Raw genomic sequence first — 26093 nt, 5'->3', positions numbered from 1 at the left:
GGTATCAAATTAATGGAATTTAAGAGTAGATTACGAATTTGATACAAAATTTTGTCCCCTAAGTGAAGGGAAGTCGCCCCACCCCCAAAACGGATATTTGCACCGCAAGGGACAATAAGGGTCTGCAAAAGATAGATATTTGGAAGTAGAATACGAAATTTATATAAAAAATTTGGGGTCAGGTCCCAGGGGTGAACAAAACGGAAGGTATTTGTAGGTAAGAATACGAAACTTGTATAAAAATTTAGGATCTGTACGTAGGGGAGTCACCCCACCCCAAATAATGCTCTAAATGGACATGTTCACCGAACAGGACAATATGGGACTCAAACTAAGGGTTTTGGAAGTAGAATATGAAACTTATATGCAAATTTGTCCAGGGAGGAAGAAAAAGCCCTAAAGAACATGTAGGCCGATCATGACAATATGGATATTACATGAGAGGTATTTGTAATTTGGGATCGCCGCAACCCAAAATGATGCCCCAATTATTATTAATAGCATTTATTAATGGCATTACTAGTACAACAAGATTTCAAAATCTTAAAATTTACAGTACTAGAATTATAAGGATAGGTCAGGTTAGGTTGAAAAGCAGATGCAGATATTAGTCCGCCCCATGCCACTATGGACGTACACATTAGCCAGTAACCGGCGCTCTAAAAACTTTAAAGTAACCTCTACAAAGGTTACTTTCGTATACTCCGAAAGCCTGGCAGGAGGCAAGTGTGGTGTTTATACCCAAGCCCGGCAAGGCAAGTTATGCGACACCGAAGGCCTACAGACCCATAAGCATTACGTCATTTCTACTCAAAACCATGGAACGTATTGTGGACACCATGATAAAGTGTATGACATCCAGCGAACAGCTCAAATACAAAACGGCATGACTATGTCAAGGGAACGTCGGTGGAGACTGCCCTGCACCAGGTTGTGCATAAAATAGAAGAATCCTTCGATGCCAAAACGTACTCCACTGGCCGTATGCATTGACATCGAGGGGGCTTTTAACAATGTGCGGACCGACATACTGATCCAATCCTTAGACCAGTACAGGGTGGACCCGGTCCTTAGAGACTGGATAAAGTATATGCTAAGGAACAGGTGGATAAATTGTATGTCCCTCGGCATAAATATAAGGGAGAAAGTGGCACAGGGTACGCCACAGGGGGACATTTTATCGCCACTCCTATGGGTGACCACCATAAATGACCTATTACGGATGCTGACTGAGGAGGGATTTGAACCCGTCTGCTACGCAGACGATGTTATAATACTTCTAAGGGGTAAGGATCCGAACGAGCTATGCAGAATGGCCGAAAGGGGCTTGCATATGGCATATGACTGGGCTAGACCAAGAGGTTTCAATGTTAACCCAGAGAAGACTGAAATATGCCAGTACACGAGGAAGACGAAGTTGGGCCAATTTAACGCACCACGTTTCCTCAATAAGACGATTTCGATACTTAGGTGACAAGGTCAAATACTTAGGAGCGTACTGAGAAGGCTCACAGATGTTGGGCACTATGTAGACGAGCCGTTGGCTCGAAATGGGGCCTGAATCCGAGGATTCAGGTGCGCTGTTTAAGGTTTAAGACCCATTAAAGCCACATTTTTTATCCGATTTCGCAGAAATTTGCTACAATGTTAAGTGTTAGTCTCCTCGAGTTTCGTACTATGTATGGTAAAGACTGTTTTTTATTTGGATGTAGCTGCCGCATAGACTGATCTCCTGATTTATGGTCCTGGGCCCATAAAAGGCGCATTTATTACTCTATTTCGCTGAAATTTGGCACAAGGAGCTATATTAAGCTTTCTGACATGAGTTCCCTGTACGGTTCAGATCGGTCTATAGTTGGATATAGCCCCCATATAGACCGATTTGGGGTCTTAGGCCCATAAAAGCCGCGTTTGATTCCCACTTTGGGAATATATGACGGGGGTCATCCGTCAGTTGTAATCACGATACAACCTTTAAACATAGAGATATTCAGAACGGATCCTTATTTTTACCATATGAAGGTTAATTTCATTGCAAATTTTGCCCATGAACATTCCATGAAGGAACAGAGGGAAACTTCTCACATATCAATGAGTGCAGTCCGATTCAAGTTCAAGCTCATATATGAGGGGCCTCCTTATAGCCGAGTTCGATCGCCGTGCTCCAGTGCGACACTTCTCTGGAGAGAAGTTTTACATGGCACAGTACCTTATAAATGTTGCCAGCATTGGGAGGGGAAAACCACCGCTGAAAATTTTTTCTGATGGTCTGATCAGAATTCAAACTCGGGCGTTCAGCGTCATAGGCGGACATGGTAATCTCGGCGCTACGGTGGCCTCCAATAACATCATTACAGTGCAAAATCGGATCATATTTGTATACAGCTGGTATAAAGATCGGTCTACCGATTTATGGTCTTGAGTTCATAAATGGCGGATTTATTATCCGATTTCGCTAACATTCTGAACGGTGAGTTGTGCTTAGTCCCTCTACGCACAATTTCAGCCAAATCGGATAGGAATTGCGCACTCTAGTGGCTCAAGAAGTCAAGACCCCAGATCGGTTTATATGGCAGCTATATCAGGTTATGGACAGATTTGAACTATTCTTAACACAGTTGTTGAAAGTCATAACAAAACACGTCGTGCAAAATTTCTGCCCAATTGGATAGGAATTGCGCACTCTAGACCTTCAAGAAGTCAAGACACCAGATAGGTTTATATGACAGCTATATTAAAACATGGACCGATATGGCCCATATATAATCCCAACCGACCTACACTAATAACAAGTATTTGTTCAAAATTTCGAGCGGCTAGCTTTACTCCTTCGAAAGTTAGCGTGCTTTCGACAGACAGGCGCACGGACGGACATGCTAGTTCGACTTAAAATATCATAACGATCAAGAATATATATACTTTATGGGGTCTTATACGAATATTTCGAGGAGTTACAAACAGAATGACGAAATTAGTATACACCCATCCTATGGTGGAGATTATAAAAATTTCAGCGGTTTTAATCCCGCTACAGTCTTCAAAAATTGAGCTGAAACTTTGCACAGATCCTTTTTTGGTCCATAAGCAGGTTAAGTTCGAAGATGGGCTACATCGGACTATATCTTGATATAACCCCCGTATAGACCGATCCGCCGATTTAGGGTCTTAGGCTCATAAAAGCCACCTTTATTATCCGATTTTGCTGCAATTTGGAACAGTGAGTTGTCTTAGGCCCTTCGACATCCTTCGTCAATTTGGCTCAGATCGGTCTAGATTTGGATATAACTGTCATGTAGACCGATTCTCCGATTTAGGGTCTTAGGTCAATAAAAGCCACATTTATTATCCGATTTTGCTGACATTTGGGACAGTGCGTTGTCTTAGAACTTTCAACTTCATTCGTCAATTTGGCTCAGATCGGTCCAGATTTAGATATAGCTGCCGTATAGACCGATCCTCCGATTAAGGGCCCATAAAAGCCACATTTACTATCCGATTTTGCTGAAATTTGGGACAGTGAGTTGTCTTAGGCCCTTCGACATCATTCGTCAATTTGGCTCAAATCGGTCCATATTTGGATATAGCTGCCATATAGACCGATCCTCTGACTTAGGGTCTTAGGCCGATAAAAGCCACATTTATTATCCGATTTTGCTGAAATTTGGGACAGTGAGTTGTGTAAGGCCTTTCAACATTCTTCGTCAATTTGGTTTGGTTGGTCCAGATTTCGATATAGCTGCCATATAGACCGATCCTCCGATTAAGGGTCTTAGATCCATAAAAGCCACATTTATTATCCGATTTTGCTGAAATTTGGAACAGTGTGGTAAGTTAAGCCCCTTGATATACTTCTACAATATGGCCCAGATCGGTTTAGATTTGGATATAGCTGCCATATAGACCGATCCGCCGATTTAGGGTCTTAGGTCCATAAAATCCACCTTTATGATCCGATTTTGCTGAAATTTGGGACAGTGAGTTGTCTTAGGCCCTTCGACATCCTTCGTAAATTTGGCTCAGATTGGTCCAGATTTCGATATAGCTGCCATATAGACCGATCCTCCGATCTAGGGTCTTAGGCCCATTTATTGCATTTTTTGTCCGATGTCGCAAAAATTTGGGACAATAAGTTAAGTTAAGCCCCTTGACATACTTTGCACTATGGCACAGATCGATTTGAATATAGCTGCCATATAGACCGATCTCTAGGTTGTAGGTTTTGGGGCCATAAAAAGCGCATTTATTGTCGGATGTCGTCGCAATTTGGGACAGTGAGTTGTGTAAGGCCCTCCAAAATCCTTCGTCAATTTGGCTCAGATCGGTCCAGATTTGGATGTAGCTGCCATATAGACCGATCTCTCGATTTAATGTTTTGGGCCCTTAAAAGGCGCATTTATTGTCCGATTTCACTGAAATTTGACACATTGACTTATGTTAGGCTTATCGACATCCCTCTTGCATATGGTTCAGATCGGTTTATTTTCAGATATATCTACCTTTTTTACTTGTTTTAGAGTTTTTTGGTTTGCTACTTAAAACAGAAACAAGAAATGGTCTAAAGTAAAATAGTATTCTGATTTTTTTTTTGCAAACTAAACACTGTCTTTATAGTTTTTTTTATACCCTCCACCATAAGATGGGGGGTATACTAATTTCGTCATTCTGTTTGTAACTACTCGAAATATTCGTCTGAGACCCCATAAAGTATATATATTCTTGATCGTCGTGAAATTTTATGTCGATCTAGTCATGTCCGTCCGTCTGTCCGTCCGTCCGTCCGTCCGTCCGTCTGTCCGTCCGTCCGTCCGTCCGTCCGTCTGTCCGTCCGTCCGTCCGTCCGTCCGTCCGTCCGTCCGTCCGTCTGTCTGTCGAAAGCACGCTAACTTCCGAAGGAGTTAAGCTAGGCGCTTGAAATTTTGCACAAATACTTCTTATTAGTGTAGGTCGGTTGGTATTGTAAATGGGCCATATCGGTCCATGTTTTGATATAGCTGCCATATAAACCGATCTTGGGTCTTGACTTCTTGAGCCTCTAGAGTGCGCAATTCTTATCCGATTGGGATGAAATTTTGCACGACGTGTTTTGTTATGACATCCAACAACTGTGATAAGTATGGTTCAAATCGGTCTATAACCTGATACAGCTGCCATATAAACCGATCTTGGGTCTTGACTTCTTGAGCCTCTAGAGTGCGCAATTCTTATCCGATTGGAATGAAATTTTGCACGACGTGTTTTGTTATGACATCCAACAACTGTGCCAAGTATGGTTCAAATCGGTCCATAACCTGATACAGCTGCCATATAAACCGATCTTGGGTCTTGACTTCTTGAGCCTCTAGAGTGCGCAATTCTTATCCGATCAGAATGAAATTTTGCACGACGTGTTTTGTTACGATATCCAACAACTGTGCCAAATATGGTTCAAATCAGTTCATAACCTGATATAGCTGCCATATAAACCGATCTGGGATCTTGACTTCTTGAGCCTCTAGAGGTCGCAATTATTATCCGATTTGCCAGAAATTTTGTACGACGGATTCTCTCATGACCATTAACATACGTGTTTATTATGGTCTGAATCGGTTTATAGCCTGATATAGCTCCCATATAAATCGATCTCTCTATTTTACTTCTTGAGCCCACAAAGGGCGCAATTCTTATTCGAATTGGCTGACATTTTACACAGGTCTCCAACATATAATTTAATTGTGGTCCAAACCGGACCATATCTTGATATCGCTCTAATAGCAGAGCAAATCTTTTCTTATATCCTTTTTTTGCCTAAGAAGAGATGCCGGGAAAAGAACTCGACATATGCGATCCATGGTGGAGGGTATATAAGATTCGGCCCGGCCGAACTTAGCACGCTTTTACTTGTTTTTTCTGAAATCTCTCCTTGTTTAGAGGTATAACATTTCCTAAGAAGCCATCTCAAGATGGTTTAGTTTTTTCATGTCTGACAGACGGACAATAAAATAATTTCCATGACAAAGACAAGTTGTCGCTTTTTTATATTGGGTGATAGTATCATCTCAATTCAATGTCATTCATGAATGAAATGAAACAGAAAGGGGTGAAAAGGGGTTAGATGGGCTCAGCATAGGAGTCCAATTTATAAACTAATTGAAGACAGGGGTTTAAGTTTCAGTTTACGTGGCAATCAAAAATCATTGGCCATTGTGATGCCACAGCTCTTGGTGGGTTAGATCCCTGCGGGCACTGACTGGAACTCCAAAATACCAGACAATAGAGAGTAGGTTAGGTTTAGTTAGGATTGTGTGGCAGTCTGCCATCAGACTCACATAGACGTTTTCGTCCATTGAGGTCCCACAGGAACACATAATGCTGAGGTTCGAATCATCGGGTATGTGTTCTTCTTTCCAGATTGCGCAGATAAGCTGATGCATACGCCTTATCAGCGTGTCGTCTCGGGTCTTAAATAGTTCAGCGGGTAACCCGTCGGCTCCTGTTGCCTTGTTGTTCTTTAGATAGTAGGAGGTAAACATTCTATACCATCATCAGGGATTGGTTCTGCGGTATCCGCTTCGCCGCCAACATCGGACACTAGCAGTTGGGTAAAATGTTCTTTCCATATGTTCAGCATGTTATCTGTGTCAGTTACCAGATTTCCTTCTTTGTCTCTGCAGGAGGATGTGCCTGCACCAAAGCCATCGGTTTGGTGTTTAATTCTTTGGTAGAATTTCCGGACTTCATTTTGACTCTTGTACATCTCAAATCGCTCGCACTCACGTCTTTCCATTTCCTTTTTCTTTCTGCGGAATAGACGTTTCTCCTCTCTCCTTTTCTCACGATACCTCTCCTTCATCTAGTGCGTTGCTACTGATTGCAGGGTTGCTCTATATGCCGCATTCTTGGCTTCAGTAGCATCTCGACACTCTTGGTCGTACCATGGGTTTTTTGGAGGAGGCTTTCGGTACCCAAGTACGGATTTCGCGGCATTTTCCATGGAGTGGGCAATAGTTTGCCACTACGCCATTATATCATCGGAACAAGGAGTGCTTTCATCAATCATTTGGGTCAGTCGAGTGGAGTATGCCGCTGCCATTTGTTGTGTCTGCAGCTTTTCAATGTCCAGCTTCCGTGCAGTGTCAGATCGTACTTTCCTCGTCATTTTCAAACCGGTGCGAATCTTTGCTGCAACAATGTCAGGATCCGAATCTATATTCGCTCCACGGATCGATCGTACATCTAACACGCTGGATGAATGTCTTCCATTTATCACAACGTGATCAATTTGGTTTCTCGTGATTTGATCGGGTGACAGCCATGTGGCTTTGTGGATATTTTTATGTTGAAATCTGGTGCTACTAACTACCATGTTTTTTGCCGCGGCGAAATCTATCAGCCTCAACCCATTACTGGACGTTATCTCGTGGAGGCTAAACTTTCCGACTGTTGGACCAAAAATGTCTTCCTCTCCCAGAACGATTTTAATATCATGGGCGGGGCAGCAGTCATTTTCTCTCTCTAGGCGCTCGTAGAAAATATCCTTGGTCTGCTCGTCTTTGTCTTCCGTCGGGCCATGGCCACAAATAAGGCTGATGTTGAAGAATTTGGCTTTTATGCGGATTGTGGTTAGCCTCTCATCCACCGGAGTAAGGCTGGAGACTAGGTGTTTCAGTCTCCGACTAACCACAAATCCACAACCAAATTCATGCCTCGTTTTATGGCAGCTATAGAATAGTTCGTCACCGTTTTGTGTTGTACGGACGCCATTCCCAGTCCATCGCACTTCCTGTTAGGCGGTTATATCTGCCTTGTACTTCTCTTATACATCCGCCAGCACGTATACTGCACCTTCTCTATAAAGAGTGCGAACATTTCAGGTGCAGATCCGCAAATCATGGCACTTTTTTCGTTTGCGTGGGTCGTCAACGTTGGGGGGGGGTCCGTTTTTACTATTCCTTTGTTTTTCATAGTAGTTCTATGTTTTCCGGGGGCGGGTTACTGGCCCAGCGCCCCAACCGCATGGGTGTTGTGGGATTGCATGTATCCCTCGATGTGGCGAGCCGTTTGCTCCACGATCAGACGCTCGCCGCCAGTCGCCCTAACCTGGGAACAGACGCTGATGTTGGCCATTGGTTATTTGAAGGCGCCAATAACTCGCCTTATCATCTCGAGTATCATTGGCACTTAGTGTTTAATTCAGAGCCAGTGCCACCTGACTCCTCACTGAGACTCTCCTCTCGAAAATCAGCAGTCATAAGTTAGTATTGGTTTTATCATGCTAGTGAACTATCCCCGGAGCGAAGCCTCATTTCGAGTCAACGACCCGTTTACATAGTGTCCAACATCTGTGAAACTTCTCAACTCGCTTTTGGATGTGACACTTGCAGTTCAGTTTCTTATCTTTGATCATTTCCAAGTATTTGAAATGATCTAATCGGCCATTGAAATCGTTGTGCCGGGAATACGTGGCGCCTTAGATTGGCCCACCTTTGTCTTCCTTGTAAACAGGCAGATATCAGTCTGCTCTGGGTTACCGTTCAAGCCCCTGGGTCTAGCCCGAGGCTTGTGTAGATCAAGATCCTTTCTACCTTCCTGCATAGCAGATTCAGAAGTCAGCCATTAGGAAGTATTATAACATCGTCGGGTCTTAAATCCCTTTTTACTCCGGTTCCATAGTAGGCTATTTATGATGGTCGCCTATAGGAGTGACCATAGAATTGTCCTTGCGGCGTGTCCAGTGTCGCCTTATCCCTTATTCTTGTGTCATGAGATCCTCTATTTATGGAACTGTTTCTTAGCATATGACTAACTCAGTCCCCAAAGATCCGACTCCCCGGTACTGGTCTATGGATTGAATCAGTGTGTCGGTCCTCACATTGTTAAAAGCCCCTTCGAGGACATTGAATACCTCTAAGTTGTAAATCCTGACATCGAAAGATTCTTCTATCCTATGAACAACCCCGTGTAGGGTCTCCACCGATTTCCCTTTGACAATGTATGCTGTTTTTATCTGCATGTATCCACTATATGCTCCATGGTTATCTGTAGTAAGGATCTAAGGCTTAAAGGACTTTGGCCTCATCCCCAACATCCTGCCAACCCAAAAAGGGGATAAGCCCTTCTTTAATCTAGCATATCAAATTAATAGGATGCCAGAAGTCAAACCAAAGGAATTAATTATTCATTGTGGCCATTGGAATTTGGGCACAAATATTTTTCTGCCTTCATTATGGTTAAATGAACATTGTTGTCGTTGAATTAAAAGTTGATTGAATTGAATGTTTGGGATCTCTGTTGCGCTGTCAGCTCGAACTCCCGCTTTCGAATCTATCGCCATATGAATGATACAAATCACATTCAATTAACATTTGTTATTCAACGACCCACCATCCACCATGGTGAGAATGAATGAGTAAAAACAATGTTTTCTGTGGCCTTTGTTGTCTTTCAATTTAAGGTGTCTGGCCTCATACTTAAGCCACCGCGCTCTTCACAGTGATATTCTGCTGCCGAACGCCATGTGTTCCCTTATCATTCATACTAGTCGAGGGAAAAAGTATTCAAGCATTCCATTTTCAATTTGGTTGTGTTTAATTTAATATTTATAACCAAATTTCATGGACCGCCATGTTTCTCATATGTCCATGTCCCCCCTTGCAGCATGAGAATGACAGCAAAGTCTTGCTACCTGCACTGCTTTGGGCAGGCCATAATTTATATTTTCTGTTCATGATGTCTCTGGATGTGTGTGTGTGTGTGTGCCTGTGTGTGTGTGGGATTGAATAAGTCCATACACATGTACATCCTTTTCGTTATTTTCTTGCCAAAGCTGTTGTAATCATGTCCTTTGTCACGTTGCAGGATGTGTGCCAGTCATTCCTTCTCACTTCCTTTGCTTTGCTCTGCAGCATTTGAACATTTGCATTCACTGCCTTCAGTCCCACTGGTCGTCGTTTAGTAGTAGGCTACCCGGAATACGAAGGTAACAATGAAAAAAGTTGAAACACTCAACAAATTGGATTTTCTACATTTTATTTAAAAAGGTTTGCTCCATATTTTGTGGCCTTTGCATTTACCTGTTATTTAAGGATATTGGATGATTTCTTTCTTTACCTGGGATTTTCAGAGAAGCACTAAAAGCAAGGAGTTTCAATAGTCTTCATTTTCTTAGAATATTTTCCAATCAAAATGCTGTCGTCGTTATGATGTATACGATGAGAGCGGCATGTATGCTAAGCAAAAGCTTTAAAGCAAGCGAATATTTTATACATTCTGACTGTGACACTGTCTGAATTTAAGGACGTTTAAAGTTTTTATTAGCGAGGATCTGTCATTAGCCCCTTACCAACTAAATATCAGCATTTCATCTGGAGACAATGTCCCTATACTTGCGTTTTAATTTGCTCTGAAGTCGCTAGAGATAGAGTCTGTGATCGGGCGCCTAGAACATGTGTAATTTGATCTTCATTATGAAAACGTCGAAGCTTTAATTCTGAAATAAGAGTTTGGTGTGTGTAGGTTCGCTATTTCACCAGCCTTTTAACTAACAACATATCTGCAGAAATTGGTTAACTTTCCGCTATATCTAATCCTATTTCTTTGTATGAAAATTTTAAAAGCCGAGGGTGATCATATATGGAACCATCGGTCAGGTCAAGCATTCCCTTGGATCCATAGAAGTTCAGGATGAGTATTGGATTATGGTTGCTTTTTCCTTGTTCTTACACCATGTGGAACTGAAATGTCGCTACCATCTCACTTGGAGAAGTTCCTGTGCGAAATTCTGTGGAATAATAGAAGCTAGAAGTGTAAGGATCCCATCACACCAAGCTAGACTACCAGTAGGAAGCCGATTGTAAAATATTGCAACGCTCAGAGGAACTGCTTCATTGAGGTTTTCCACGAGAAGAAGATGTTGTGGCGATTTGCCTTTATCAGTCACTTAAATTGCACGGGCAAGATTGAATAATCGTGCTTGATGAATGGAGCCATGAAGTCATGCTGGTATGACTGGAACGGATTTTTAGGGCAAGCTTGGTTCTACTTATCGACTACTTTAGCGGGTAGAATAAACTACAGCAAAACAAGTATAACAGGCTCATCTGTCTGTCGTTGTTTTCATTCAAAACATTGGAAAAACTGATAGATCTCCAAACAGAATTACTAAAATATCTCCAGATATTGGGAAGCTCGGATATACACGAAAGGGGTAAGCGGCTTATAGAATATGTAATCAATTGAAATCTGGCGATTTGTAACAAACATTTATAACCAGGATCAGACAGGAAGTACTAGGTGTAACCTTTGTATCGGAATTTATAAGTGGAAGGATATATAACTGAGAAGTGTTGAATGACTACAGCTTCTTTGATCATCGTTATATTAGTTTCAGCCTTGGAGAAAATACTGAAAAAGTGGACCCTTGGCTAAACAGAAGAAAGGCTGATTGGGATTAATTTCGGAACAAATTCTGCACGACTATCCCATGTAGACCAGAAAAGGAAGTGGTAACTGCGAAGGATATAGACATAAGGATCAAGCGGATAACCAAACCCTTAATGACTGGTTTATATCTGCATGTCCTAGAACCAAATCAAGGGCCAAGCAGGTCTAAGGTAGGGCTGCAGAAAACTCTTCAACAGGGTGAAAGCCATAAAGGTACCACACGATTGGGAAATCCATAAGGCTGAGCGATGATGAGCGAGCCCTGAAAAGGGCTCAAAAATAATACAGGGTGAAATTCTGTAGCTCTGTGGAGGATACATCTCAGGCCTTTAGGCTAAGGAAGATCATATCATCGAAACCTATTACGGTGGGAAGTGAAGAAGCACTGGTCGTTGATTCACATTTACCGGGAAACTCTTCAACGGACAACGTGGCGCCAGAAGAGGTTGTCACTGATTCCTTTAAATCGCCAGGCCCTGATGAAGTATCACCAGTTGAATTACAAGCTGTGTCCGATAAACCAGCTCCTTGGCTAAGTAGATATACTAAGACTGTATCAGCATATCGAACATACCAGTGGGATGGAGGGACACAAAGGTAATTTTCATTCCAAATGCAGGAAAACGGCACCATAGGAAAGCGAAAGATTTTCGCACTACTTGTGTGCCATCCTTCATGCTAAGGACTTTTGAGAGGTTGATAGAAACATATCTTAGGGGAAAGACCACTGGAGATCGCCTGTTTCGGCAACAGCATGCTGGGAAAGTCCACTAAAACTGCCCTTCAGGAATTAGTCGGCTTAGAAGCGTCTCTCGCTGCCAAGGCATATACCATGATAGCATTTCTTGACTTGGAAGGTGCTTTCAATAATGTAAAACTGACGTCAATCTTGTAGGAGCAGGAGTATCAAGGCATTAACACTACCGTAAAAAATTTTATTAATAACTTACTTACTAAAAGATGCATTACGGAAGGCTTGGAATCTGTAGATCTAAAAAGATGGGTCAGCAGAGGAAAACCTCTGCTGTGTGGCCTGTGGCACACTCTTTTTGAAACCACGTGACATGTAAGTCAAGCTCTTGCATTTTGGGTAAAAAAAGTTCGATATCATCTCACGGTATCGCTCACCATTCACAGTAACGTTACAATTGGCATCCTATTTGAAGAAGTACGGTCCAATGATGCCACCAGCCTATAAACCACACCAAACTGTGACTTTTTATACCCTTCACCATAGGATGGGGGTATGCTAATTTCATCATTCTGTTTGTAACTCGGACTCCGTCTGTCGAAAGCACACGAACTTTCGAAGGAGTAAAGCTAGCCGCTTGAAATTTTGCACAAATACTTCTTATTAGTGTAGATCGGTTGGTATTGTAAATGGGCTATATAGGTCCATGTTTTAATAAAGCTGCCATATAAACCAATCTTGGATCTTGACATCTTCAGCCGCTAGAGCGCACAATTCTTGTCTGATTTGCATGCGATGCTTTATTATGACTTTCAACATGTGTGCTGAGTATGTTGAAATCGGTTCATAACCTGATACAGATGTCATATAAACCTATCTGGGGTTTTGACTTCTTGAGCGTCTAGAGGACGCAATTCCTATCCGATATGGCTGAAATTTTGCAAGACGTGTTCTGTTATGACTTCCAACAACTGTGCTAGGTATGGTCTAAATCGGTTGATAACCTGATATAGCTGCCATGTAAACCGATCTTGAATCTTGACATCTCGAGCCACTAGATGGCGCAATTCTTATCCGATTTAGCTGAAATTTTGCATGAGGTGTTTTGTTATGACTTCTAACAACTGCATCAAATATGGTTCAAATCGATCAATAACTTGATACAGCTGCCATTTAAACCGATCTGGAATCTTGACTTCTTGAGCCTCCAGAGAGCGTAATAATTATCCGGCTGACATTTTGTACAACGGCTTTTCCCATGACCTTCAATATGCGTGTCAAAAATAGTCCGAATCGATCTATAGTATGATACAGCTCCCATATAAACCGATCTCTCTATTTTACTTATTTAGCCCCTAAAGGGCTCAATTCTTACTCGAATTGGCTGAAATTTTACACAATGACTTCGACTACTACTATGGTCTCCAACATTCAATTCAATTATGGTCCGAAACGGACCACAACTTGATATAGGCCCAATATTAAATCAATTCTTTTCTTTTATCCTTTGTTTGCCTAAAAACAGATATTGGGAAAAGAACGCGACAAATGCGATCTATGGTAGAGGGTATATAAGATTCGGCCCGGCCGAACTTAGCGCGCTTTTACTTGTTCTGGATGCATTGGTAACTCTTGCAATGCTTTTGCCTGATCTTCACTCCAAAATCGAAAAAGCTCGACAAACGAGTTTCGTCCATAAAATAGAAGAACTTTCATAACAGAACACTCATTTTCATAATAAAATTCAAGAGAGCCATTGGCAAAAGTTGGGGAATTCAAACTGCGCTTCACACACTGGGTTTATACTGCAGTTGTCAGACTTATAATGCTATATGGTGTTGTGGTCTGGTGGACGCTGCTTCAAAAGTCCACCTACTGTTCAATACTCAACCGGATCCAAAGAATGGCTTGTTTGTGCATCACAACCGCACTAAGGACGACACCATCTGATGCACTGAATTTAATGATGCATCTTATGCGTCTGAACACTGTTGCATCGACCACTGCCGTGAGGTTAAGGGAGCTTTCTCATTGGTCATGTGGCGGTTAGGGACACTGTATTATCCTTGATACAATATCCGGTGTTCCAGGCAGTGTGGATTACACCCTACCTGAGCCGCAATTTGACAAAAAGTAGTGTACCGCTATACCTATTAGAACCGATTGGAACTACTATATCTCTAGTTAAAGAAGTTACATTCACTTCTATGCGGACCGTTTCAAACTAGACGAGCAGGTGAGATTTGGAATGTGCTCTGAAGAATTTGGACTCGGCATATCGAAAAGGTAACGCAACTACTATAGTGTGCGGAAATCTTTGCAATTAAAGAAGTGGTTGAATGGCTAAGATGTAATGTCATAACGATGATTGGCATAAATATCTTCTCAGACAACCAGGCTCTTCTCAGACAACCCTCGACTGTCGCAGATCTCTCAACGAGATGGCTGAACAGTTCGAAATTCACCTATTCCGGATCCCGGACCACAGAGATATTATCAGGGAATTGTCGAGCAGACGAGCTTGCGAGACTAGGAACTACCTAACACATTTCATGGGAACTGGAATCTGTGGGTATGCCTCAAGCGACATGTAAGCTAAGTTTTCAGAACTAGGCCCGAAGGACAACGAATGACAGATGTTCACAAGTAGGCTTTTTGATAAAAATATTGTGCCAATATTCCCGATAAGAGATTCGAGTTACGATATCCCTGGTAATTGAAGTTATATAAACTTCTATACGGATGATTCGAAACGAAACGACCAGTTGGGATTTGCGGTTCAATCTAAAGAACTAGGACTTATCATATAGAGAAAGTTACCTAAGCTCTGTAGTGTGTATCAAGCGGAGTGGCATAGTGGCTAAGATACAATGTTATAATGACAATTGGCATAACTATCTTCTCAGAGAGCAATTAATTCTCTAGGGACAATATTTCTGAATTCAAGAACCATCCTCGATTGTCGCCTGTCGCAGATCTCGCAACGAATTGGCTAAACTATTCAAAATTCACCTGTTCTGGGAACCGGGTTACAGATTTGTTTCAGGAATTTTAGGACAGGCTTGCGGAACTTGGAACTATCTCACATATTCCAGGGGAACTGGAATCTGTAGGTATGCGATGTGTGCGCAGACTTCAGGATTAGGTCCGAATTGCAACGAATAATAGATGGTAACAAAGTGGGGGTTGTGAACACTGCAAAATTATATGGCCTAATCTTGACTTGAAGAGGTCTACCGCTTTATTGACGCTGGCTAGAACAGGCTTCTCAGTCATTGTGTCCGTCATGACAGGTCACTGTCTGATCGGAAAACATGCTGACAGACTGCTGGCGACTTTTGCAAAAGCTGTGAGGACGCCAAAAAAAAAAACAAGTAAAAAGACATTAAGTTCGGCCGGGCTGAACTTTCAATACCCACCATCTCGGGTGTATATGTACATCCCCTTTCGCCACAATCTGGTGAAAATTGGAGAACTTATGCACCCAAATTCGGCACGGACATTGAGTGGTCTAACAAATATAAGTCACTGTTGAATTTTGTATTTAAAATTTCAGCAAAATCGGATAAAAAATAAAGCTTTTATGGGCTTCAGACTCTTTATCGGCAGATCGGTCTGTATGGCAGTTATATCTTAATATACTCACTACTCACTCTTTCAAATTTCAACGAAATCGGGTAATAAATAGAGCCTTTATGGGCTTCAGACCCTTAAACAGCAGATCGGTCAATATGGCAGCTATATCTAAATATAGTCCGATCAGAAACATATTTAGGTCAGATGTTGGAAGGTCTTAACTTACTCACTGTTTCAAATTTCAGCGAAATCGGGTAATAAAAAAAGCTTTTATTGGCTTCAGACCCTTATCGGCTGATCGGTCTATATGGCAGCTATATTTAAATATAGTTGGATCAGAACTATATTTAGGCCCTATGTTGGGAGGCGTAAAACTACTCACTGTTTCAACTTTCAGCGAAATTGGTTAAAAACCAAAGCTCTTATTGGCTTCAGACCCCGTATCGGCAGATCGGTCTATATGGCACCTATATCTAAATATAGTCCGATCTGTACCATATTTAGGTCGGATGTTGAGAGGCTTAAAACTGCAAACTATATAAAATTTCAGCGAAATCGGTTAACAAATAAAGCTTTACAGGCTTCAGACCCCTTATCGGCAGATCGGTGTATATGGCACCTACATCTAAATATAGTCCGATCAGTACCATATTTGGGTCGGATATTGAGACGCTTAAAACTGCAAACTATTTCAAATTTCAGCGAAATCGGGTAAAAAATAAAGCTTTTATAGGCTTCAGACCCCTTATCGGGAGATCGGTCTATATGGCAGCTATATCTAAATATAGTCCGATTTGAACCATATTTAGGTCATACGTCGAGAAGCTTAAAAGAACTCACTGTTGCGAATTTCAGCGAAATCGGTTTTATGATTATAAATTAAAAAATAAAGCTTTTAAAGCCTTCAGACCCTTTATCGGGAGATCGGTCTATATAGCAGCTATATCGAAATATGAACCGATCTAATCCATATTTAAGTCATATGTCAGGAGGATTAAAGTAACTCACTGTTGCAAATTTCGGCGAAATCGGGTAATAAATAAGGCTTTTATGATCTTCGGACCACTTATCGGCAGATCGGTCTATATGGTAGCTACATTTAAATATAGTCCGATCTGAACTATATTTGAGTCAATTATCAATTATAGCCTTAAACTACTCACTGTGTCAAATTTCATCAAAATTGGAAGAAAACTAAAGCTTTTATGGGCTTCAGACCCTTTATCGGGATCTCGGTCTATATGACAGCCATATCTATATATAGTCCGATCTGAACCATATTTGGGTCAGATATCGGGAGGCATAAGATAACAAACTGTTTTAAATATCACCGATATCGGATAAGAAATGAAGCTTTTATGACCTTCAGACCCTTTATCGGGAGATCGGTCTATAGGTTGCTACATCTAAATATAGTGCGATCTGAAATATATTTGGTTCAGTTATGAAATACTCACTATTTCAAATTTCAGCAAAATCGGAAGAAAAATAAAGTTTTTATGGGCATTAGACCCTTTATCGGAAAATCGGTCTATATAGCAGCTGTATCTAAATATGGTCCGTTCAGGAACTTAACCAGCGTGCATCAAAATACGTATGTGTGCCAAATTTCGGTTCAATATCTCAATTTTTAAGGCTCTAGAGTGATTACAACAGACGGACGGACATACGGACATCGTTAAATCATCTTAGAATTCTACGACGATCCGAAATATATATACTTGGGTCAGAAATTGATATTTCGATGTATTGCAAACGGAATGACTAAATGAATATACCCCCTATCCTATGGTGGCGGGTATGAAAAGATAATGGAATATGTGCTGTGAGTGTACCACACTGGCAGTCAGAAGGTGTTCTGCTTAGGATTCTCATTTCTTTCAGGACTTGCCCGATTTATAGGATATGAACCTTCTTAAGCTGATGGGCTTTTCAAAGCGATCTGGATGGTTCAACGGTAGGAGTTAGAAGGCATCTTCCTTCTCCCATTCCTGTGAAATCACAATGGACGAAAACGTCAAAGTGAGTTTAATGGCAGACTGCCACATAAACCTTAGTGAATATAGAAGATACTAGAAAACTTTTTCCGCTTTGTACATATAAACTTTTTTATTTAACATATTTAGAAAAGTTTATGTGTATAAATTTTGGCCATTATTATTGTTGGAAACATATTTCCATATTCTAAGCAAACAATTCTCCCACCCCTCAACATGCTTCAAGATACGCCAATGTCTTAAACAATTCATATTTTCTAAATACCCATTGCGAAATGTGAGCGAAATAAAGATTTGGCCAACCTGTGCAGGCACAATTATATTATTCCAAAGAATAAAAAAAGAAAAATTTGGCAGAATTGTAAAAAACTTTTGCGGAACAGCCACGACGTTTGCTAGATGGGCCACAGGATATTCGCATGCCTTGCATTTACTTTTGGAATTTTTAATGAATTCCACTTGAATGCAAAAAGACAGAGAAAGGACACAAATCTAAGGCAGAAACCATTCCTTTCCATTTGGAGGCGAACAACACGCCTCCTAAGGACAACACAGGTAGCTTTCAAGTACGTTGCACTATGTGCGTAACCTTCACGGTATTCGGTCCAGGCCAAACAGCCAGCACTTGTAGATGAAATGGAAAATGTAGATGAACAGGCAGAGATAAGAGCTTTGCTTCTTTCGCAACTCACGATTTTACAGAATTTGCAATTAGATGTGAATGTTCGCATGCACAAAAAAGGGACGAAAAAACGAAAAGGATTTTTGCTTGGTTATTGGATTTAATACTTGTTCAACAAGAATAATGGTTTTTATATGCATTTTATTCAGAAGGTTATTTCCCTGGCGTATTTAAAATTTTTTTGTACTTATAATAAAATTTTTTTTTTCATGTTTTATTTTAGTTGGCATAGCGCAATATACATTCACATATATGTCATCGAAAAAGAATTCATAGAACGAAAATACCTTTCTGCCATGAAAATATGAATAAGTCATTGTTGTGGCAAACTAAAGAAACCTGAATTAAAAAACGAGTTTGCAAATGTGGCAATTGCCGATACTGATGCCGCCATCTTAGCCTGGGCGTTATTTAAGAGGGTTAGTACCCCGAAGTATTACCAAGTTTACATTGGTATAACTGTCAGACTAGAAATGAAAGCAATATGATAAATATATGTTTTAGTGACAGCTCATTATATGGTATATAAGTCATCAAAAGCATTTGCTTCTGAGTTGATTTAAAAAGAAAGTTTTTCGTGATGGAGTTCAAGCGTTATGTGCCCAATTCATACAACAGCAATTGTTGGCGAACTCATAAACCTCAAGGTGAACAAAATGTTTGTGTATCGTACTAGGTTAGGTTGAAAAGAGGGTACAGATATTAATCCGCCCCATGCTACTATGGATATACACCTAAGCCAGATTTCGGCTTGTTGTGCGCTCCTAAATCTATAAAAAAAAACCTCTAAAAAGAACATTTTAAGTTAGGAATTCCGTGCTACTTACAAAATCCTTAATTGTTTTCAATACCATTCCCCTAAGTTGGTTCATGTCTGATATTGTGTCTCCACTTAAGAGCCGGTATCTGTTGGAAGCAAAAGCCGGGCAATGACAAAGGAAATCATCTTCCCGGCATGCCCTACACATGCTATCACAAGCCGCACCGATTTTATATAACTAAGCCCGTAGTCCTATGTGTCCCGTTATCATACAAATGGCTATACTGACCTCCTTCTGGCATCCTTTCACTAATAGTCTCGTCTTGTCACGATCTGGATCCCCACATAGGATTTTCGCCGTCCTACCGGTCGTTTCGCTATTGCACAATGTTGAATGCGCATTCGTCGCCCACTCCCCTAAGACGGACTGCGTCGACCCGAAAGGCTTCGGGTTACCTAGTTAATTGACGGTAGTCCTCTGGCCTTCACCGCCAAATCGTCTGCCCTTTTACTTCCCCTTACTCCGTTATGGCCCGGCACCTAAACGATGCGGATTTTGCCATCCTCAGAGAAGGCGTTAATCTCCTTCTTACACTGCAAGACTGTTAGTGACCTTATCGTCCTGGTTGTTATTGTCCTTATGGCAATTTTACTGTCGGTAAAGATGTTCACACTCGACGTCCTCGCGTTAGCACCACACCACTTCACGCATTCCGTGATCGCCCGGATATCCGCCTGCAGGACCGTATTATGGTCAGGCAGTCTAAAACTGATGTCAGTCCCTGGGTTTTCAATGTAAACCCCCAGGCCCAATCTGTCCTCTAGCTTTGATCCATCCGTGTAACATGATCCTCCTGATGGCAATACTAGGGTTCCATCAATTCAAGACTGTGCCGATGGGAGCAGTGCGTCGCACTCGACTTCAAGGTTCATCTCAGGTATCCGATCGGAAACCTCTCCCCTCCTTCCAGGTTTCCTACCGTCGCCTCGATTATACCGCGATGGTATGAGTTGCTCCCATTCTCAATCCATTCTCCCATCGCCTTAAGTCTCTTAGCCGCAGTGGCTGTCTCACACTTAATTTGAATGTCAATGGGTCGGATTTCTAGAATAGTCTCCAGGGCCCTAGTGGGCGTGGTCCTCATCGCCCCGCCTATGCCAAGACAACATGTTCTCTGAACCTGTAGTATGGTCCTCATGTTGCACTTTTCTCCAAAGCAGTCCACTAAACTACTGAGACGTAAGTAAGTATTGGTCTAACCACACTCCTGTAGAGCCAGTGGACTATCCTAGGATTCAGGCCCCATTTGGAGTCTACGGCCCGTCTACATGGTGCCCAACATCTGTGAGCCCTCTCAGTTACTCCTGAATGTGACACTTTCAATTCAGATTCCTGTCCAAGATCACACCTAAGTATTTGACCTTTTCAGATATTAAATCCTTTGCATTGAAGAAACGTGGTGCGTTGGCCGGCCCACCTTCGTCTTCCTCGTAAACAGGCATATATAGAATACTGATATGACTGGGCTAACATTGAGACCTCTGAGTCCAGCCCAGTCATATGCCATATGTAAGACCCTTTCGGCCCTTCTGCATAGCTCGTTCGGATCATAAACCCTTAGAAGTATTATAACATGGTCTGCGTAGCAGACGGGTTCAAATCCCTCCTCAGTCAGCATCCGTAATAGGTCATTTATGGTGGTCACCCATAGTGGCGATAAAATGCCCCCCTGTGGCGTGCCCTGTGCCACTTTCTCCCTTATATTTATGCCATGGGACACACAATTTATCCACCTGTTCCTTAGCATATGGTTAATCCAGTCTCTAAGGACCGGGTCCACATGGATCTGTTCTAAGGATTGGATCATTGTGTCGGTCCGCACGTTGTTTAAAGCCCCCTCGATGTCAATGCATACCGCCGGTGTGCACGTTTTGGTATCGAAGCATTCTTCTATTTTATGCACAACCTCGTGCAGGGCAGTCTCCACCGACCTTCCCTTGACATAGGCGTGCTGTTTGTATTTGAGCAGTGTGCTGGATGTCATACTCTTTATCATACGTTCCATGGTTTTGAGTAGAGAGGATGTAAGGCTTATGGGACTGTAGGCCATTGGTGTCGCATAACATGCCTTGCCGTTATGCGACACCAAAAGCCGGGCAATGACATAGAAAATGCTCCAACCTCTCATCATCTTCTTCATACTACCGACCGTTTCGCTGTTCCATAGTGTTCGTCTTCGACTTCGGGTTAACCAAGTTTTTTGACCGCATTCTTTAGGCTTTTACTTTCAAATCGTCTACCATTTCACCTCACCTTCATCCGCTATGGCCCGGCAAGCAAACAATGCAAATAGTGTCATCCTCAAAGAAGGCGTTATTCTCCTTATTACACTCCAAGACTGTTCGTGACCTTACCGTCCTCGCTGTTGTTGTCCTGGTGGCCAGTTTACTGTCCGTAAAGATGTTCACACTCGGCGTCCTCGAGTTAACACCATACATTCTCCCGCATTCCGTGATTGTCCGGATCTCCGGCTATAGGACCGTATTATGGTCAGGTCATCGATCTCAACAGATCTCAGTCCCTTGGTTCTTAATGTAGACCCCATGGTCCACTCTGTCCTCAAGCTTTGATCCATCTGTGTATCATGAACTTCCAGATGTCAGTACCTGAAACCCGTCCATTCATGACTGCGCCGCTGGTAGCAGTGCCTCGCACTGGATCTCAAGTGTCTTCTAAGGCATCCGATCAAAAACTCTTGCATTGCTTGCTTCCTTAAAGCTTTCTTTTACATAAATTCGGTAATGGTAAGCCTTCGATCAACCTCAGTATTCCAAGATTCCCGTGTCTCCGCGAGTCAGTTTAGACATGGATTTCTGAGAAAAACTTTTCTTCTTGACGCTATCGACCTGTTCACAGAGAAGCATCCAGGAGCCACGTTTTGCCGCTCTTATAATTTCAGGTTAGGTTATGTAAGGTTGAAAATAGGGTGCAGATATTAATCCGCCCCATGCCACTATGGACATACACTCAAGCCAGTAATCGGCTTGTTGTGCGCACTAAAAACTACAACTTTAGTCTATTCTGGAGCCGTTTGTAAGACGCATCCCAGTAAACTTCCACTTTTTTATAACATGCTCTGCTAAAAAGGTCTGCGGACCTCTTTCCCAATGTTGCGAATGTCCCCTGTCATCCAGAATTTTTCTTGGGCTGATTTCCTCTCTCGAAAAGGATAACGATTTTCAAAAGACCCCACTATTGCAATCGAAATCATATTGACATTGTCATCAATGTCTTCTAAGCTTGGACAATCTAAATTATCTTGGCCCCAGGTCTTCCAGTACTATTAGTCTTTCGAATTTTGTCCAGTTAGTATGCACTTTATTATGGAAGCTTATCGGGTGAGGCGAAAACGAAATTTTTTTCTGATGTTCTCTCCAGGATTAGAATCCATACGTTCAACGTCATGGGCGTACATGTAACCTCTGCGCTACGGTGGCCTCCTATTGACAAAGGTAGTGGTTTAACCAATGTTAAGCATTGTTAGGTCGTTAGTATTCAAGAATACTGCCAGGACTTAGCCCCCGCGAAATGTGGGAGTTGGCATCGCACCCTATTAGTACCATATCTTCTGATTGTTTGCCTACCTTACCAGCCGTTGCGGCTTCGACGTGTATACCGCTGTTATAGAGTCCAAAGCCAGATAAAATGATGATCCACCGTCTCCCCGTTGTATCGACGTTTATAACTCTGGGGAAAATATTTAATTGGAACTTTTATGACAAATAGCGGATCACAAAGGCCCTGAATGACTCGCTTCTGTCAGCATGCCCTGGTGCCAAGGCAAGGGGCAAACAACGACCGATATGGTGGACCCCAGAACTGAAAGGACTGCAGAAAACTCTTTAACAGAGCGAAAGCCACAAGAGCACCACACGATTGGGACATCTATAAGGCTGAGCTAAGAAACTACAAGGGAGAGCAAAAAAAGGCTCAAAACAAATCCTGGGTAGAACTCTGCAGCTCCGTGGAGGATATATCTGAGGCCCTAGGCTAAGGAAGATTCGATCCTCGAGACCTATTACAATGTCTAGTGAGGAAACACTAGATCTACTCGTTGATATAAATTTCCCGGGAAATTCTCCAACGGACAAAGTGGCGCAAGAAGAGGTTGTCACTGGTATGCATTCGTCGGAAATTAAGGAAATTGTGTCTGAGATGAAAATCCTTTGGGCGATAAGAAGTTTCGAATCCTTTAAGTCGCCAAGTTTATGTGTCTGACAGACTGGATCCCGAAAGCAAAAAAAATCCTAACACAAGAAGGCGAAAGATTTTCATCCTATTAGTCTGTCATTCTTTATGCTGAAGACTCTTGAGAGGTTGATAGAAACTAATCTTAGGGTAAAGATCCCTGGAGATCGCCTGTCGCAGCATGCATATAGTAAAGGCAAATCCACTGAAACAGCCCTTCACGACCTAGTCGGCTTCATTGAGGGTTCTCTCGCTGTCAAGGAATATACAATGGTAGTATTTCTTGCAATTGAAGGTGTTTTTAATACCGTAAAACCGATGTCAATCATGAAGAAGTTGGAGTTTCCAGGCATCAACTCTACCGTAAGAAAGTTTATTAATAACTTACTTGCTAAAAGATGCATAACGGCAGGCTTGGAATCTATGGATCTAAAAAGATTGGTCAGCAGAGGAACTCCTCAAAGAGGTGTACTGTCTCTTCTACTTTGGAAAATAGCCATTAACGGCGTAAAAGTGGTTGCGTATGCCGATGACGTGGCAATTGCGGTTAGGGGAAAGTTTCCCAGCACTCTAACACATATATTGTACTTCAGAGAGCTCTACGTGCAACAGCAAAGTGGGCTACCGAAAGTGGTCTGTGTATAAATCCGTGCAAGACAGAAGTGGCTTTTTTCAGCAGGAGATACAAGTTGCCTACAGTGGAACCTGTCTCCTTGGGTGAAGAGAATGTTCCAACATTTTGGAAAGGGCAAGAAATGCCACTCTTGCCCCATACACCTGCAAGAGAGTCATTGGCAAAAGTTGGGGGTTAAAACCGTTTGTCATACATTGAGTATATACCGCAGTTGTCAGACCTATAATGCTGTTTAGTGTTGTGGTCTGGTGGACGGACTTCAAAAGTCCTCCTACTGAATATATAACTGGATCCAAAGGATGGCTTGTTTGTGCATCACAGCCGCACAAAGGACGACACCATCTGATGCACTGGCTTTAATGATACATCTAATGCCTCTGGCCATTGTGGCTAGACAAATTGCAGCGACCACTGCCGTGAGGTTAAGGGGGCTTTCTCATTGGTAATGTGAGAAAGTGATACTGGAATCTGTGTATATGCCTCTAGCAGCTAATTTTCAGGACCAGGCCCGGAGGACAACGAATGATAGATGGTCACAAAGACGGGGCTGTGAGCATTCCATAACTATGTGGCCTAATCTAGACTTGAAGAGGTCTACCTATTTGCTGTCGCTGGCTAGAACAGACGTCTCAGTCATTGCGTTCGTCATGACAGGTCACTGCCTAATCGGAAAGCATGATGACAGACTGAAGGTGACAAGTAACGACTTTTGCAGAAGCTGTGAGGACATCGATGAAGAAGAGACTGTAGAACACCTTCTGTGTCAGTAGGAGTTCCACATTAGATTCTCATTTCTTTGACAATTTGTCTAATTTAGCGGATGTGAACATTCGCAAGTTGCTGGGCTTTTTGAAGCGATGTGGATGGCTCAATGGTAGGAACTAGGAGGCATCTTCCTCTTCCCGTTCCTGTTGCATCACAGTGGAGCGAAACATCTAAGTGAGTCTGATGGCAGACTGCCACTTAGGCCTAAATTTAACTTTGAATTGGGAAGACTTCGTGTAAAAAACCTCTTTTATATCCAAGGGTACTTCTTGTGGCAGTCCGATTCAAGTTTTAGTTCAATGATAGGGGACCACCTTTTTACAGCCGAATCCGAACAGGATGCCGCAGGGCGACACCTTTTTGGAGAGAAGTTTTTACATGGCATTAGGAGCGGAAAACCACCGCTAAGAATTGTACTAATGGTCTTGCCAGGATTCGAACTCAGGCGTTCGGCGTCATAGGCGGACATGCAAACCCCTGTGCAACGGTGGCCTCCTAATGAGGTATGCAGTAATGTTAAAACTTCTCTACCGAGTGGTGTGACTAAGCGGCACGCGGTTCGGACTCGGCATAAAAAAGAAGGTAGAAGGTATCATTGAGCTAAAACTTTAATCGGCCTGCACTCATTGATATTAGAGAATGTTAAGGGAATATTCTTGCAAAATTTATAAAATTTACATAGCCGACTGCTAGCACATCTTCAGTCCAGACAGATGGTAATCGCTAAATCAAACCAGTAGTTCAGGTTGAAAAGATGAAACCAGTAAGTGAGGTATATCCAGAATCTAGCAATTCTCCTTGGCGTTGCACAAATTTATAACACCCGGCACCACAGCAGTGGTGTAAAGTATGAAATTTATTTAGATGTAGTCAAAAGATTATCAACATATGCCATCACCCTTAGCAAATATCATGTTGTACAAGCTTCCCTTGCAAAGCATTGCATAAAAAACTGAACAAATATTAAAACACGCGTTCATGTGTGTTTGCATGAATGTAAGACTTTGCCACAAGGTTGGCTAAAATTGTGGGAAATGTTGCATGCAAATAAACTTGTTTCGCCGGTTGAGGCAAAAATGGCACGAAGTGCAAGCAATGGAAAATACCCCAAATCTGTAGCATTACAGCGATTCCAACGCAAAGCAAAGGGCAAAACCAAGCTGTATGCAATGGCTGAAGGAAAAAAATATGTGGCCGAAAAACTCTACATGCCATGAGGGTGGTTTTCAACAAAAAGAAGAAGAAGAAAAACGAATCACTATGGGACTGATGAATATTTGGTACGTGCCAGCAGGCGGAAATGACCAAGTTTTTCTTTTCC

The 26093-nt window shown here is 42.2% G+C and overlaps 1 protein-coding gene across 10 annotated transcripts in view; it reads right to left on the bottom strand.

Moving 5' to 3' along the window:
* Positions 1-26093, bottom strand: part of LOC106085440 (protein qui-1) — a 470324-nt gene that overhangs the window by 120686 nt on the left and 323545 nt on the right. The window lies entirely within an intron of this gene.

Source organism: Stomoxys calcitrans, chromosome 5 (genome assembly GCF_963082655.1).
Source record: "Stomoxys calcitrans chromosome 5, idStoCalc2.1, whole genome shotgun sequence".
NCBI lineage: Eukaryota > Metazoa > Arthropoda > Insecta > Diptera > Muscidae > Stomoxys > Stomoxys calcitrans.
This window is presented reverse-complemented; position numbering and strand designations above follow the sequence as displayed.